This window comes from Aquarana catesbeiana, linkage group LG12, assembly GCF_042186555.1.
Source record: "Aquarana catesbeiana isolate 2022-GZ linkage group LG12, ASM4218655v1, whole genome shotgun sequence".
NCBI lineage: Eukaryota > Metazoa > Chordata > Amphibia > Anura > Ranidae > Aquarana > Aquarana catesbeiana.
Genome location: NC_133335.1, coordinates 139,773,386 through 139,790,015, shown reverse-complemented (window position 1 = coordinate 139,790,015; position 16,630 = coordinate 139,773,386). Strand labels below are relative to the sequence as shown.

The 16,630-nt window shown below is 41.7% G+C and overlaps 1 protein-coding gene across 2 annotated transcripts in view; it reads right to left on the bottom strand.

The window, feature by feature from the left end:
- RND2 (Rho family GTPase 2) overlaps positions 1–16,630 on the bottom strand; it is a 385,775-nt gene that overhangs the window by 364,138 nt on the left and 5,007 nt on the right. The gene's annotated exons all lie outside the window — the stretch shown is intronic.

The window sequence follows — 16,630 nt, the reverse complement described above, 5'->3', positions numbered from 1 at the left end:
TGATATATATTTGCTCAATGATACCCAAACATTCATAGCTACACTAGCCGAGTAATGGCAATTGTGACCCGGAATTAACATACAAGTAACATAATACACAACACTTCTGGGCTGATTAGTTACAGAAGGGATATGGGAATGGATGTTTCCCAAATTCTTCCTGCTTTCACTGGGAAAGCAGTTCCCCGTGGTCCTAGACTCTCCTGTTGCTCCGCAGGTGCTGCCAGCAGCGGGGTGTGCACTTTGACAGCCCATAAGAGTGATCAGGCAGTTCTAGATCACTTTTAATAGAAAGCTCTTCGCTGGCTCTTAAAGCCAGTACCAGACCAGGTTCACGGTTGCAGTAGCAGTTGTGAGCTTGACTTAACCACTTGTATAGTATACCATTTAGAAATGTACCTCAGTAGATATGTGGTTAATGTAGCAGTTAAATGTTATAAACTAAAAGGTAATAATCATACTTATATAAAGTATATTGCCCTACCCATGTGCATCTTTCCCTGTTTGCTCATTTCAAACAGATCAGGCTGGCTACCATCTTTGTTTTTTGGAATTTGGTGCGAACACACACTGGAAGTCTTCAGCTACCTTGTAAAGGCGATGCCTGGTCTTCTGGATAGGGATCACATGTATCTGTCCCTATCTAGTCCCTTGCAACTAAAACCAAGTAGTTGAAATTGAATAGCTAAGCTGGCCATACACACATACTGTAGATTATTTTTCGTTCAGACTGCAGGCTGAATGAAATAAAAAAAAAAATCAAAACACATTCCTCCATTAATGCTACACAGTGTAGATCATCTGCCATGGCGATCGTATTTTGTAAATACCCGAACAGCTGTATCTGACTGGCTGCATCCGCTGTTTGAGTGACAATATTCTACCTGGCTCATTCGATTTCTCAGTTGAAGGATGTCGGAAGGAAGGTTGATGACAAGAAAAGCCACTGGCAGAATTTCGCCCACTTAACCAGAAACCAGGTGAAATTGGTGTGTGGCCAGCTTTGGTCTTTTTAAAAGTGTGCTGGGGGCCCCAACTGTACAGTGTGTATATATATATATATATATATATATATATATATATATATATATATATATATATATATATATATATATATAGTAGATTTTATTAGAAGAGTACTGCTCATCAGGGCATAGGGCATCTGGTGGGCTAACTACACATGAGCAGTTGGTCCTTCAAGCCCAATACTTTGAATGCTTCACACATGCCTCGCCAAGTCTCCAACATTGAAGAGATTTAGAAGAACATTCAATCTCTCAGTTACAGCATCATGGTCGAATAGCCTCTGATCCCAGGCACTTTTCCAGCTCTCCCCAAGATCCGTTCACATGCACTTTTCCCACTCTCCACTCCTAGGCATTATCCCCATTGTCCTTCCACCCATTCTCACTGACTCCCAAGAGAATGCGTCACTACCTTCATTGCCTAAATAATGAATGGGAGCCTAACACAAAGGTTAGAGGTTCAGTCACCGGGTGAAACATTTTCTTTGTAAATGATTTTCCTACTGCCTGATTCACAAAAAAAAATACTGTATGACTATTTTCAATGGTTGAAATAAGGAGAGACGCTAACACTTTTGCATTCTAGTATCCTGCTCATGTCTGCTGAGCTAATTAGCTGTTAAGCAATTTGACATAATTACAAATCAGTCAGCCTTATTTGGGGCCAAAGAAAGGTTCGGATGGATAGAAACGCTAAACAGCCATGCCACTTACAAAGTGTTTTAACCTGATCACACAAGACAGCTGTCTTCCCTACATATATTAATAATGTTCCGACAACAGTATGACAAAGTGGATTTGCTAAATAAATGCAATGAGCATTCCCAATTCCATAACTGAGGCTGAGTTCTTATTAATTCTATGCTACAAAACACGTACCAGATTTATTCCATTATATAGGAAGATAGGAACTGTTCAGTGCCCTATAACCTAGGCAGATGATATCATGATGGGATATACAGTGCATGGTGGGCACACTGGATAGTTGTAATACTATGAAATGCCAAACTGAGCCAATAGCTAACCATGCCATACACAACAAGAGACAAACGGTTAGATTACACACAGCCACAACACACACACTATCAAAGTGCATACAGATTATATGCACAGTCAAAGCACACATAATCAGATCATACATAGATCATATATAGACACATTCAGTAACAAAGAAATACATAGCACACAGTCAGTGAAAACACACAACACAGGGCACGTACAGTGTACACAAACACGTTTTAATGTTTTGATAAGTTTGGTAGCATTGTGGCATTCCTACTTTTGCCCTTAACATATTGATGATGTTTTTCGGATTATTACTACAGGTATTTATATAGCACTGACATTTGACGTAGCAATTTAGACATTGCGCATTCACATCAGTGTCTGCCCTCGGGGACCTTAAAATCTAAGTTCTCTACCTCACATGCATATACACACACATACTAGAGCCAATTTAGACAGAAGCCAGTTACCCTACTAGCATGTATTTAGAGTGGGAGGAAACCGGAGTACCTTGAGGAAACTCAGGAAGCACCAGTAGAACATGCAAATTCGTATTTATTTATGTATTTATTACATGCATGTGAAAGATTTCCCTGTTGCACATCTGCAAAGTAGATACTGGGTTATAGGCTTCTTTCGTGCCAAAGCACAATGTACTCAGCAACATCACAAAGATGGTGACTGTCTGCACAAACGGGGATAATTCTATAATACAACACCCAAGCAAATGGCACTTCCAGTTTGGTAACATTTGTAAGCTATTTCTGTGGTCAAGTAATTGCAGTATGCATACAATGGAGCACATTATTATCAGAGGTCTGCCCCCTTTTGTCTTTTACAGGAAAACAGTATGCATTGAGTAAAGTCTCTATTAAGGGAACCCTCCGACATCTCTGCCTCATTAACACCTTGCTGTCAGCACAAGTTATACAGTGCAATAACATGCACAAAGTTACAAAAAAAAAAAAAAAAAAAAAAAAAAAAAAAAAAAAAAAAAAAAGGACATGTCATAAGAAAAGTACATAAAGTCATGACTGAAGGTTGTAAATATGGAGAGCGACAATAGAACACTGAGGCTGCTATTCTTATATAATGATATTTGATGAGCCAAAAATAAGTACCATAAAATTACTGGAGCTTGTATGCTGCTGTCCAGAAAACCATTTTAAATTAATTATTGTGTTCATTATACTAGCTACTTCCACCCCCTGGACATACGCAGAGTATTAAGCTTTTAAAACAAGCTCACGACTGCAGTAGCAGCCATGAGCTTGTATCCGTTCACTTCAGCCGATTCCCGGTTTTAATGTAAAGGTGGTCTGGGCAACTGTATATTATTATTAGTATACAGGATTTATATAGCGCCAACAGTTTGCGCAGCGCTTTACAATATGGGGGCAGACAGTACACTTACAATACAAATCAATACAGGAGGGATCAGAGGGCCCTGCTCGTTAGAGCTTACAATCTAGAGGGGAGGGTCAAATGGAACAAAAGGTAATAACTGTGGGGATGAGCTAATGGAGAAAATGAAAATACAGTTGTTAGGTGTGGGTAGGGTAGGCTTCTCTGAAGAGAAGGGTTATCAGGGAACGTCTAAAAGCTAATAGAGTAGGAGATATTCAGACAGATTGGGGTAAGGCGTTCCATAGGATTGGCGAGGCTCTGGAAAAGTCCTGGAGGCGAGTATGGGAGGAGGTGATGAGGAAGCTAAAGAGCAGGAGGTCTTGAGAGAAACGAAGAGAACGCATAGGTGGAGGGATTAACAGAGAGGAGTAGCAGACACAGAGCAATTGGTAAGGTGGATGAGTCTGGCAGCAGCATTTGTGATGGATTGAAGGGGGGATAGCTTATGTAGAGGTAAGCCAACGAGGAGGGAGTTGCAGTAGTCGAGGCGAGAGATGACCAGGGAGTGAATAAAGAGCTTTGTTGTGTTGTTGATTAGAAAGGGGCGTATTTTGGAGATGTTGCGGAGGTTGAGGCGGCAGGATTTGGACAGCGATTGGACGTGGGGCTTAAAGGAGAGTTCAGAGTCCAGGACTACACCTAGAACCTTGGAATCTGGGGTAGGGCTTATACTTGTGCCATCGATTTTGACAGAGATATCAGGGGAAGAGGCACATGGGGGAGGAAGAATTATAAGTTTGGTTTTGGATAGACTGAGTTTGAGGAAGTGGTGTGACATCCAGACTGATATCTGTTGGTAAATTAGTGATACTTAAGGAGACAGAGGGAGTGAACTGAGGGGTAGAGAAATAGATTTGGGTGTCATCAGCGTAAAGGTAGAATTGGAAGCCATAGGACGCTAGATTGAAAATAGGAGGGGTCCAAGAACGGAACCTTGGGGGACCCCAACAGAGAAAGGAAGAGGAGAGGAGGCAGTAGAGTTGTAAGAAACGCTAAAGGTCCGGTTGGATAAGTAGGAAGAGAACCAGCGAAGAGTACAGTCACGGAGACCAAAGGCGTGGAGATGTTTGAGGAGGAGGGGGTGGTCAATTGTATCAAAGGCAGCAGAGAGGTCCAAAAGAAGGAGTAGGAGTAGAAGGGGATCAAGAAGGCGATTATCAGCAAGGTGGTCGCTCAGTCGGTTGTAGACCAGACGTTCACAAGGAGTTTTGATAAAAAGGGGAGCAAGGAGATGGGGCGTAGGTTGTTAAGATTGGATGGGTATAGCAATGGTTACGGTGTTCTCAGATTCTTTCGGAAAGCCCGGGACCACAGAAAATGCCTTGAGGATGGCGAGCAGGAGGAAATTGGGGAACATCTGTCCCCTGACCTCCTCTGCAGTGTATGAAGCTGGAATTGGCTTGAGACCTATCATTCCCCAGCTGCTGAGACCACAGAAGCAGCTAATCATGACAGTGGACCCCTGTCTCCTGCCCAGCGATATCACATATGGGCTTGTTAGCTCCCTTGTGATAGCAAAAAAAATAAATGTTAATATATAATAAAATAATAAAAATTTAAATAAAAATTAAAAGCAACCCGCTCACCCTGTGCACTTCCACAAATATAAACGTGCGTTGGATGCACACCTGTATGTAAACAGCCTCGAATCGGCATGAAAGCAACAATTCTAGGTCTCTCATGGTCTCTAAGGTTAGCTCTAAACCAGTGATCTCCAAACTGCAGCCCTTTGCGCACCTTTATCCTGTCCTTGGGGCACAATTCCTACCACTGATACGAGGCATTATTCCTTCCACTGACACCAACAATGAGGCACCATTTCTTCCACTGACACCCACAATAGCGCACTATTCCTCCCACTGACACCAATGATGGGGCACTATTCCTCCAACTAGTAGCAATGATGGGGCACTATTCCTCCTCCTCCTGACCACCAAGTGTGAGAAATTGGGGTTGATTCACTAAAAGGCAAATAGTCTGTGCACTGCGAGCACACCCACAAGTGCACTGCACATGCAGTTGCTCTAGATCTGAGGGGGAACATGCAAGGAAAATAGAAAACTGAATTTTTGCTTATACTTGATTGGATGATAGAAATCAGCAGAGCTTCCCCTCATTTCAGAGCTCCCCCTAGAGCAACTGCATTTTCAGTGCATAGTATATTTGCCTTTAGTAAATCAACCTCTCTGTCTACCTTCCACTGACGCTGGGGCATTTTTTTACTCTCACTGGCCTGTCTTCCCCTTTGTTTATAAAGTTTGGAGACCCCTGCTGTAAACTGATGAGATGTAAAAACATTTAAAAGGACCATCTATTGAGAAATTTTGGTACCATAATTTTTCGCCATTTTGTGGGTGTAGGATGTAGGTTGACATGTTTGATAACTATTTACTTTATTTTGTACAAACAATTTAGAATCAAATGGTGTTTTTGTGCAATAAATTTTATTTTAGTGTTTTTTTTCCTGCAAATATCATGCAAAAATTACCGTAACTGCCACCATTTTATTCTACGGGGCCTCTGTATTCAGAAAATATATAGCGTTCTAGGGGTTTTATGGGAATTGTTTAAGCAAAAGCACAGATTTTAACATGTGTGCAAAAAATGTAAACATTAGTCTGGAGGGGAAGTGTTTTTTTCAAATAATGTTAAAAGTTTGTGAACTCCAGAAAGTCGGAGATGAACAGAACTTAGAAAAATATACTGATGAATGGAACAGTACATGTAGAGAAGAACACGCTACAACACATTGACTCTACCAGAAAACGATCTATCGCTGCAAAGAATTATACTTTCAAATGACATGCGATACATACCATAGATTAGATGCCATCTAATATTGTACCAGCAAACAAAGCAATGTAAGGGGGATATCATGGTACAGGGAAATATGTCTGCAATCTCATAGTTACATTCATTAATTGCAGCAAACAAAAACTGGCACTCCAGGTATGTTGGATAAGTTCTACAAAAGCCCATGGAAATCAATAGCTCTGTGAATTCTCAGCATTTGAGAAATGTAAAAGATTATTATGCATTCAGCCTGTAAATATTCTGCAGTCGCCTCTATCTATCTATCTATCTATCTATCTATCTATCTATCTATCTATCGCCTAATCTCATTTATTCCTTTAAAGCCAAACTCCGGGATCAGTAATGCCGCGTACACACGGTCGGACTTTTCGTCTACAAAAGTCCGACAGCCTGTCCGACATACTTCCGACGTACCTTCGGCGGACTTGCGGCAGACTTTCTTACGAACGGACTTGCCTACACACGACCACACAAAAGTACGACAGCCTAGTACGCGGTGACGTACACCAAGTCCGACGAGACTATAAAACGGAAGTTCAATAGCCCGTACGACACCCTTTGGGCTCCTTCTGCTAATCTCGTGTTTATCTCGTGTTAGTAGAAGTTTGGTGAGAGACGATTCGCGCTTGTGAGACTCGTATTTTTCAGTTCGTTTTAACTGTTGTTCAGTCTGTGCTTGTGAGGTTTGTATCTGCTTTTCAGTGCGTTTGGTCAGTTGGCATTGAGAAATCTTTGTTTTATTGGCCGCTCGTTCCTGATTTTCAGGTCGCTCTTCACAGGCCTTGCTGTTCTTCAGTGCGTTCTGTTTAGTGCGTTCTGACCAGCCGACCGTTTTGAAACCATGTTACCTGTACGTACTCGTCGTCGAGCTTGTGCATTGTATGTGCTTGGTGCTGTAGTTTATTCTTCAGCCCAAGACCAGTCCATGAACAGGGCGAGGAGGAGTTCATGGACCAAGAATTGGTTGCTTCAGCGTGACCAGTTCTGTCACATGCCTTTGCTCCGTGAGATCCGTGAGAATAATCCTGAGGATTTCAGGAACTTTCTCCGGATGACGGACCCCGTTTTTGACCGTTTGTTGGCTTTGCTGACCCCCTATATCAGCAGGCAGGATACCTGCATGAGGCAAGCCATCACTCCGGAGCAGAGGCTGGTCGCTACCTTGCGGTATTTGGCCACAGGGAGAAGCCTGCAGGACCTTAAGTTCTCGACAGGCATCTCCCCCCAGGCTCTGGGGATCATTATCCCAGAGACCTGTTCTGCCATCATCCAGGTCCTGCAGAAGGACTATATTAAGGTAAGATATTTTTCTTTTATTAGCATCACATGTTCTTTTATGTAATCTTTGATAATGTAATGTATTTCTTGCTTCAAACACTACTTACCATCATTGCAATATAGTGTGAATGTCCCCTTTTTATCCTCACACATGCTGGATTTTTTTCCTGTTATTTTTTGTCATGCATGTATATTTTCCTTCAATAACCTCCCCAGCATGAAGTGATGGGAACATATCCACCTAGTCTACTCATTTTGAATGTATTTTGTTTGAGTGTATTTAGTGTGCTTATAATTAGCAATTAGCTAGATTTCCCAACCCCCCCCCCCCCACCTAAACTCACTCCAAATAGTGTGCTGCTAAATAGCAATTATCTAGATTTCACAACCCCCCCCCCCACCCTCGTAAAAATTAGCTTGAATGTTCTGTGGTGTTGATTTGTCTAAAGCAAATATATGTTGCACTTTGCAAAATGCATGTGCACTCTACAGGTGCATTTGTTCCAGTGCTTTAGTAAATGAGCAGAAGCTCTGCTGATTTCCATCATCAAATCATATGCAAGCCTCAAAGTGTTTTCATTAATTGCCCTTGCCTGTGATTGTGTACTCCTTGCAACATGAATGCCTTTTTACATTACCTCATTTACTGTAAGCTGGTTAGCAACTGCACCTGCAGAGTGCGACAACTGCAGTCTTGTAGCCTTTTTAGTCCCTAAATTCCTGCGTGTCCTAAAAGTAATCTTTTTTAGGGATTTCACAACCCCCTAAAATGTAATCAATGTTCCATCAGAGGGGGTGAGCAATCTGATAAGTGTGCCTTTCCATATTAGTTATTCCAGAAGAATTAAATTATTGAATGTTATACTGATGCTGGGGAATAATGTTTTTAATTGTCTAATTTTCTTGCAATGTTAGCTTCCAAATTAATTGATTTTGGTTTTCTTGTTTGATTCCCCAGTTTCCTTCAACGCCACAGTTTTGGTTTTCTTGTTTGATTCCCCAGTTTCCTTCAACGCCACAGGAATGGCAGACTGTGGCATCCCATTTTGCCAGCCGTTGGGACTTTCCCAATTGTGGAGGGGCTATAGATGGGAAACATGTCCACATTGTGCCACCACCCCATTCGGGGTCATACTATTTTAATTATAAGGGGTTCCACAGTATTGTTTTAATGGCGGTGGTGTCGGCACACTATGATTTTTTATATGTGGACGTGGGGAAGAATGGCCGGATGTCGGATGGAGGAGTATTTGCCCAGACGGAGTTCTGCCAGCGTCTCCAGAGTGGTGGCCTGGGATTGCCACCTGATGCGGATAACGTGGAAGGACTCCCCTTTGTCTTCATTGCCGATGAAGCCTTCGCTCTCAGCAAGCACCTCATGAGGCCATTCCCCCAAAGAACCCTCACCCCGGAGAGGAGGGTTTTTAATTTCCGGCTGGCCAGAGCTAGAAGAGTGGTTGAGAATGCGTTTGGAATTCTGGCCAGCCGGTTCCGCCTGTTTCAAACAGCCATTAATTTGGCGGAATACAAACTTAATTTTATCATTTTATCGTGCTGCATTCTGCACAACTTTTTAAACAAACATTCTCAGAATTATATAGGCACAGTTGGGCCTGAGGCCGGACAAATAGATGCCAACCTTACGGGCCTGGATACTGTCCGTACTGGCTTGGCCCTCCAAAGTGCCCGTCAAGTTAGACAGCAATATGTTAATTATTTTATGGGTAGGGGGGCCATTGCAATGGGCCAGGATATTTAATTTTTTACAATAAAAAAAATATTGATGAAATCTTGCATTATATTTATTGCTTGCCTTTCTTTTGGGCTGTCTCCTAGGTTATGGTCGAGCAGTTGTAGTGCCAACTGTATTTTAATTTTAAATGTCTAAATAAGCTCCATTGCCACTGTAAACAACTTTTTTACAATTATAACCAAACTGATACTGAGCCTTGAAATAACAAACCACACATTTATTTAATTCCTATAAAGGAGATGTTTTTATTAATGGTTGTTATGCATTCAGTTCTGCATTTAGTATAAAATGTTCATAGACAAAAATATAATGATATCTTAATAATGTAGAAAAATATAATTATATTTAAATATTTCTACCTAATCCACAAAAAAATATTTTTGGCTTTTTGATTTTCGCAAACAGGCTTTTTTTTTTTTTTTTTTTTGGTTTTTTAAAATCAAGTTTTGTTATTTTTTTTGTTTTTTTGAAAATCAAGTTTTGTTATTTTTTTTGGTTTTTTAAAATCAAGTTTTTTTTTTTTTTTTTGGTTTTTGAGAAAATCAAGTTTTATTTTTTTGTGGATTTTTTATGTATTTTCGAGAAACAGCCCCCCTTTTTTAAATTAGGTTAAACAGCCATTTATGTTCAGCCAAAAAAATAAAGAAAAGGCCCAGAATGGGGTCAGCAAAACAGGAAATGAAGGACATGATTGATGTTTTGGGGTTTCAAAAAGGGCATTTAGATTTGACCCAAAACATCAATCATGTCCTTCATTTCCTGCTGCATACGATCCAGCCGATTACACATTTCATCCATGTCCTTATTCCAGGCCATTATTTGACCAATTAGCCGTTGGGCACTTTCTGAGGTGAAATAGTCACTTCTTGTACCTAAAATGGAATGAAACCAAAAAATGTCTTTAGAAATATGCACACATACATAGTTTACCTTACCATAATAAAGCTGTTGTCTCAGACACTGACCTGGTGGGGTGCCCATGTAGCATAATTCCTCCACATCCTCGGGGGTGGCGCTGTTGCTTGAATCAAGCACAACAAGATCCCCTAAAATAGAGTAGAAAAATTACATTAAACAAAAGGCAGCCATGCATAGATTACCGTAAGCTGGTGTGTCAGACACTCACCTGGTGGGGTGCCCATGTCGCCCACCTCTCCTTCCTCCACATCCTCAGTGGGGCTTGGGCTGATTTCCCAATCATGTTTGGCTTGGGGTGAACTGTCTTCTTTTTGGCTGAGTGATTTTTCCCCTATGTGAAACAAAAAATTATTTAATCTACTTAGCACACAGATATTTTAGTACATAGTAATTTTCCAACATTTGTAGTGAAGTGGTTTGTGTAGAGTTCCTATTTTACCTCAATATTTAAAATTATAAAGACATATCGGATAGATAGATATCTAGATATCAATATCTCAAAATATAGTTAATAATCTTTTGATCTCTCTCTCTCTCTCTCTCTATATCTGGAACAAAATCTATAAATATCTAACTAAATGTAAAGAAAAAAAAAAAGATAACTTAAAATATTCAAAAAGAATGTTTTACATATCTCTCTCTCTCTCTCTCTCTCTCTCTCTCTCTCTCTCTCTCTCTCTATCTATCTATCTATCTATCTATCTATCTATCTATCTATCTATCTATCTATCTATATATATATATATATATATATATATAGATAACGAGGTTTATTAAAAGATCGTTTAAAACGATGAACAAAAAAATCGTATAGGAAGGAAAAGCACATGGAGCAGTATACAAGGTAATAAACACAAGAGAAAAACACGACAAGTACTTACTTTTTTTAAGAACTTTCCGGATACGTCTGTATTGATCCGGCTCCCTGAGTTTCAGGTCAGACCATCTTTTTCGAAGTTGATCCTTGGAGCGCTGGACCCCAAAAGATGCCTGCAAAGTGTCCACGACCTTCGCCATTATTTTGGACTTGCGCAAATTTGGCCGTGCGTACGGCCCATACTTCCCATCATAGTCGTCTTTGTGAAGAATGGCCACCATCTCCACCATCTCTTTAAAACTCATATTAGAGGCCTTAAATCTAGGCCTCACAGATTTTGTTGACGTTCCAGCCTCCGGGCTGTCTCCACTACCTGAGGTCGTCAACATGTCAGGTGTCTCCGCCATTATTTACTCCACTACGCGCCGTAACAAAAAATGGGCGGAGAACATGAGTTAAAATCGAACGTCAGGGGCGGGCGACGCAGGCGGAGTTTCACACATGCGTAGTGTGTAAAGAGGGCCCTTGCGCACGTGTCGTACGTACGTTCTGTGCGTAGGTGATAGTGGACCAGGACGTTACAAAACGAAGGTAATTTTAGATATATTTTTTTTTTGGGTTTTATGGTCATGACTTTGTAGCAAGCGGCCTATATGGCTTGATAGATTGATGAGGCCTACATAGGGAGAAGATGATGAGGGGTTAGCAGAAACCTATATTAAAAGTGTTTTTTGTCTTGTGACTTCATCTTTTCCAGATATAATGAATCCCCTATTTAAGGATCCAGAGTTCCTTACAGCTTTTATTTCTAAATATCGAGAGATGAGGAATTTGTGGGAGGTGAAACACCCTCAGTATTATGCAAAGCATGTGAGGAAGTCAACGCTGGAGAGACTTCTGTCCTTTGTCCAGGCGACCATCCCGGAAGCAACAATGGAGACATTGCTCAAGAAAATTGGGGTCTTGAGGAACATGTATAAGAGGGAGCATAAGAAGATCCAGGAATCAAGGAGATCAGGAGCATCAGCAGATGATGTTTATGTACCCAGGCTGTGGTACTACAATCAACTCCGTTTTCTTGATGACCAGAATGAAGCCAGGCCATCACTTTCAACCCTTCCCTCCACCCTTCCCTCCACCCCAGCAGAGGCTGATGAGGAGCAAGCTGGGTCTTCCATCCTGGATGAACCAGATGACCATCTGGAGTCAGGTAAATTATTTTAACAAATATTTACTGTACTAATATTAATGATGTTAACTGGATGTTATAATTGTCTAAAATAATTTTGCACTGAAAATTGTGTATACATATCAATTGACAGTAGTGGCTAAATATGTTTGGCACCTGCTTGAAATAATTAGGGTGTCTGATTAGACTCTTTTATTAAAGAGATGTATTCACATTGAATTTGCTATTCATGAGAAGCAAACTGTGTGTCATTGATGAACCCCAAATAAATATACTAAAACTATTGTCCTTTTTTTTTATACACAGGATGAGTCCATCCAGGAGGAATGTGGGGAAAGTGGCAGGCAGGAGGAGACCGGGCCCATGGACAGCCTGGATTCACCATCATCCTGGAGGAGGCTGGGCCCAGTGTCAGGCAGGAGGTGGCTGGGCCCAGTAGGAGCCTGACCTCCTCCTCCTCCTCCTCCTCCTCCTCCTCCTCCTCCACAGCCTCCACAGCCTCCTCCTCCTCCTCCTCCTCCACAGCCTCCTCCTCCTCCTCCTCCTCCTCCACAGCCTCCTCCTCCTCCTCCTCCACAGCCTCCTCCTCCTCCTCCACAGCCTCCACAGCCTCCTCCTCCTCCTCCTCCACAGCCTCCTCCTCCTCCACAGCCTCCTCCTCCTCCACAGCCTCCTCCTCCTCCTCCACAGCCACAGCCTCCTCCTCCTCCACAGCCTCCTCCACAGCCTCCTCCTCCTCCTCCTCCACAGCCTCCTCCTCCTCCTCCTCCACAGCCTCCTCCTCCTCCACAGCCTCCTCCTCCTCCTCCACAGCCTCCTCCTCCTCCTCCACAGCCTCCTCCACAGCCTCCACAGCCTCCACAGCCTCCACAGCCTCCACAGCCTCCTCCTCCTCCACAGCCTCCACAGCCTCCACAGCCTCCTCCTCCTCCACAGCCTCCACAGCCTCCACAGCCTCCACAGCCTCCACAGCCTCCAAGGAAGGCTACAGGGAAGGCTGCAGGGAAGGCTGCAGGGAAGGCTGCAGGGAAGGCTGCAGGGCAGCGTGGAGGAAAGGCTGCAGGGAAGAGAAGAAAGTGATGACCTGGGTTCAGTCTGGTCTGACAGAAGACGCAGGCTGTTGTAGGACCACAGTCTGGGGACATCTAGATCATCTGCTGGTGCTGTTGATCTCTGGGATTCTTGGACCAGATTGTGCTCCCTCTTATATGGACTCCGCAAGATCCCAATTTTCTTGTACACCGACTTTTGCCAGCGTTGACTTCCTCTTTATTTTATTTTGACCATGAATAAATGGATCTTTTTTGAGTTTAGCAAAAGACTTTGTGTTTTCTTTTAAATCATTGATTTTACACACAATGTTAAATTAACAAGGGACAACAATCTCATTGAGTTTGAAAAAAACACACCAAAAATACATTACTAATGTTAATAATGTTCAAGTGGTAAGTCTTGAAAATAAAAAAATTTACATAACCAAAAACGGTGCTTTGGGTTAACTTTATCTAAAAACTAAAAAATAATCACTATAAAAAAAAAATAGAATAATGGGTTCTTTGTGGTAACTTTACAAACCTAAAAAAAAAAAAAAAAAAAAAGGGGAAAAAGTATTATTAGTATGGAAACATTGTTTTTAAAATGCATACTATATCATTCATGAGATCAAAGAGAAAAAGAATCCAGAAATCAGTTTGGGAGAACTCTGATTATGAACAGCAAAACACCTTCGTTCTTTAGAGCATTCGTAAAGAAGAAATAAAATGCGCTGCATTCAACGATCACAGATTTGGCAGTGTGATGAACGTGCTACCTACAATACAAACACTAGTTTTACTAGACCGAGTGCTTCCGTTTAGTTTTTGCTTATGAGCATGCGTCGTTTTTTTGTCCGTCGGACTAGCATACAGACGAGCGGACTTCGGGGTCCGTCGTAGTTACGACGTAAAGATTTGAAGCATGTTTCAAATCTAAAGTCCGTCGGATTTGAGGCTAAAAAAGTCCGTTGAAAGTCCGGAGAAGCCCACACACGATCGGATTACCAGCCAGCTTTAGTCCGTCAGCGTCCGTTGGACTTTTGTAGACGAAAAGTCCGACCGTGTGTACGCGGCATAAGTGATCTCTAAATGCAAGAGGCATGCGTATTCTAACACGAATCATGGAGGTCTATTCAAAAGAAAAAAATGTGCTGTATGAATGACAAAGCATCTGCATTTCCAGCACTGCAAACTCTGAATGTATCATCTGTGTAAAAAATAAATGCTAAAAAATTAATTTTGTTACAGTGTTGTGTGGCTGAGTAATTGTCAGTCAAACAATCACAATAGTGAAAAATGGCCTGGACCATAACCTAGTCTGGTCTGGTTATGCTTTCCCAAATGCAATAAATGTCAGAACTTTTTTCTTCTTCTTTTACAACAGAACTACTGTAAGAAACAGCAAACAGGCAGGCTTTAATTGCAGAAGAGACATGCAATATCTCTTCTGCAATTATTGCCCCTACTTGCCTGCTAGCTGTCTTCTACAGTGCTGTAAATCGAGTTGTGCATGCACAGCTCAGCATACAGTGGCAGTCAGTCTGAGTGCCAGGATGACTAGCTTCTGCGTATGTGAAGGAGTGGCATTACCCCACACTGGCTAATGAAGGTGCCTGAAGACCGCCACTCAGAGGAAGATATCGGCACCAGCGAGGGACCATTGGACAGCTGTATGTACACAGCCGCTCGCCCTACTGTGACAGGCATGCAGGTGTGGGTGAGCGCCCCCAAATGTAGTCGGTGTGCATTCAGAGCTGCTCACCTGCACGCCTGTTACTTTCGTTTGAGTGGCTGTGTCCATGCAGCTGCTGCATCCTAAAAGATTTCAATGGGCTACCTGCACCCATATATGGGCCTGTCTGAAGGAGGCCTTACAGGTAGACATATACAGTCATATCAATGAAGATACCACTATAAGAAACATGTAGCATTTGTCAGATGTGTGTTGTAGCATTACGTCTAACCTAATTGGAAGTACAGGAACGCACGCAGTTCTGTTTGCTGCAATGTAATCTGCCAAGCTTGCTGTTGGACATGCGGGCTGGCAAATGACATAGACACACAAAACCTACATGTAGCTTGGCAGAGCAGATCTACAGCTTGTGAGAAAGGCTATGCTATGTATTTCATGTACAAGCACTGTGGCCTTGACAGGTAAGCAGAAGAAGCATCATTGCTATGTAGCAGGACCATTAAGCCAACGCACAGCAAAACACAAATAAATCTCAAGTGCTCTGGACATCAAATAGTAACATTTTCCAGGACACAATAACCCTGTACAGCAATATATGGACAGCATTCTCTTTTTCAGCTACAACAAAAATAAAATTCCTATGATGGCTGAAAACCTCAGATAAAGAGGCCTTTTTTGGCAGCTTGAATTTCATACATGAATTCATGAGCACTGCATGTTAATGCTATTTAGTGGTCAGAGGTAACTGATGCAGCCACAGATGAGCCAAAAACAACACACAAAAATAATTTCATATCAATGGTTAGCTGTATAGACTGTTGTAAAGAGCTGCGCAAACTGTTGGCGCTATATAAATCCTGTATAATATATATATATATATATATATATATATATATATATATATATATATATATATATATATATATATATATACACACACACACACATACATACATATACATATACATATATACATACATACACTTATGGTGTCTTTTCCTTAAACCCAGACCATCTGTTCTCCCATGATGGAATACTATTGCTTTATCAGACCCTCTGATATGCATTAAGCTGATTAAAATAAGGATTTGAGAAAAGTTAATGGCGAACAGAAGAAAAAGGAGTAGAACTTGCTCTTTGTTGTAAACAGTAAACAGTGACCCTAGTGGCAAATGTAAACACTGCAGAAAGCTTTCAAGTGTACACAAGTCATTTTGCAACAACGTATCCAAAGCTTGGATTCAAGCTAAATTCAGATTGCACATTGGGAACATGCACACAATTGGGTGTGTTTCAGACACGCAGGGGTGTGGCACCCCAATGCATCAGCAAAAAAGCCCGCATTTTCATGCATGCAAAACTGTTCTGTTCCGAGCAGCGCATTTTTTTTTTAACAGGGTCAAGGACTTTGTTCCTAGTGTTTCTGTGGGTAGGGTAGCCCATTGTTTTCAAGCTTCAATGTGTTTGTTTTAGCCAATGAAAAGCTGGGTACTAGGAGGAGGAGACAGTTATGCTGGAGAAACCCATTATATGTGTTTTTCAGGTGCTCCCATTAAGTCTATTGAAGCCAAAAAGCGTGATCATGCCCAAAGAAGATCCCGTACTTTTTCTGAGTATTGAGCAACAGCACATTACTCAGATGCAAACAGGCACAGTAGAATAACATGGAAATCAGGATTAAAACTGGAAATGTGCTT